Source organism: Pseudophryne corroboree, chromosome 4, assembly GCF_028390025.1.
Source record: "Pseudophryne corroboree isolate aPseCor3 chromosome 4, aPseCor3.hap2, whole genome shotgun sequence".
Taxonomy (NCBI): Eukaryota; Metazoa; Chordata; class Amphibia; order Anura; family Myobatrachidae; genus Pseudophryne; species Pseudophryne corroboree.
In genome coordinates, this window is record NC_086447.1 from 315,813,851 (window position 1) to 315,815,687 (window position 1,837).

Here is a 1,837-nt window from a genome sequence, read left to right on the forward strand (position 1 = left end):
TAAAATCGCAAGGACACTCAATTAGTATACATATAAAAACAACAGGGAGTATTAAGACCTAACTGGCATAAAAAACGAGTGGTTTAGGAGTTTATAAAGTGTTCTAATAGTCCAGTATTGTACTTTTTCTATTAAATTGCGGCACTTCCGCCACACTTCCGGTGACGGAGGGCCGCGTCACGTGATATCGGGTATTTCCGCCCCACTTCCGGGTATGTTCGTGCGCATGCGCCGACGGCGTCATCCATTCATTCTGCTGTGGTCTCTTCAGTTCACAGCAGCTCTAGTTCTGGTCTCCATGTTAGCATATGTATATTGCATAGCGGCGGCCATTTTGGGGATGATGTTCTCCATAGAATACATGCGGAATCGCGGTGGCCATCTTTATGTAGCCCCTGGAGACACACTTTCTTATTTCATCGGTAGCCATGGAAACCGGACCATGCAACGAGCAAAGAAGGAAAAAATGGTGAAGGCTCATGTACTGATTCAATTGTATATACAAATAAACATATATATACATATATACAACCAAATAAATATAACAAATGAGTATTTTTAAATATTTTTAAATATGTATAGACAAGAATTGATTATCTTAATAAGAGATACCTAATAAGTAAAACAAGCTGATATTTAATGTGCTATAAGATGTAGGTGGCTATTAAATGCATGTGAGGCATGGGAATTATGAGAAGTATTCATTAACTCATAGTGAGGAAGGGTTTGAAGTGATACGTGAATATTTAGTGAGTAAAACATAATGCACTGGTGACAGTGTGGTGCATCCTGGATGTATTAATAAAGTGATCTGGTTAGCAACTTATGGTGTTGATTAGGTCACTAGATAGCTCGATGTTATTTTTCCGTCCTTACAGTACCTAATATTCCCAGGCAGTCCCCTCCCTGGTACTGATCAGGCCCAAACACTGCTTAGCTTCCAAGATCGAACGAGATTGGGCGTACCAGTGTGGTTTGACTGTACTTGAGAGGTAAACATCTTAATGTCATGACCCAATCGCACATATTACACACACAAAACCAGTTTGTTCGCATGCTTTAATGAAAGGATACATGAGTGAGTGAAAGGTGAGAAGGGACGTGCGGGGAGGGCATATACAGTGGGTGAGTAGTACGAAATAATGTAGCACCTCACAAAAAGGGTGCAATTTCATAGCTCTCATTCAGACCCACCGGTTGTAGGGTCTGGAGCTGGAAGATCCAATACATCTCTCTTCTAGAGAGTTTGTTTGCGAGGTCTCCTCCTCTTTCCCCCAGGCGCACCAGCTCAATCGCTTTAAATGTGAGGTCCTCTGGATTAGAGTTATGGTGTGAAGTGAAATGTCTGGAGACCGTATGGCTCTCCACCTTGTTTTTTATATTCCTTATATGTTCCTGGATCCTCATCTTAAGTGGTCTCTTAGTTTTGCCCACATACTTCTTCCTGCAGGAACATTCCAGCAGGTAGATGACGGACACGGTATTACAGTTCATGAATTCCTTGATAGTGTAGATTTCCTTTTCTTCCATATCGCTGAAGGTTTTCCGGTTTGGATGTAGGAACTTGCAAATGTTGCATTTCCCGCATTTGAATGAACCCACACATCTAGGCATAGCAGAGCTCTTGGTAGACTTCTCTTTAAGTAGGCTGGGTGCAAGGTGGTCTTTTAGGTTCCTGGATTTTTTAAAAATGATGACTGGTTCGGGCGGTAAAAGGTCTTTGAGGACAGGGTCCATGAGTAGAATATTCCAGTGGGTCTTGAGTGATCTCCTGATGTTCTTCTCATGTTGATTATAGGAAGTGATGAAGGCTACCGAGTCTTTCTTGGGGTCTCTT

General features: G+C 42.0%; 1 pseudogene; it reads right to left on the reverse strand.

The window, feature by feature from the left end:
- Positions 1–869: 869 nt before the first annotated feature.
- On the reverse strand, positions 870–987 carry LOC134912999 (5S ribosomal RNA; annotated as a pseudogene).
- Between the last annotated feature and the right edge of the window lie 850 nt (positions 988–1,837).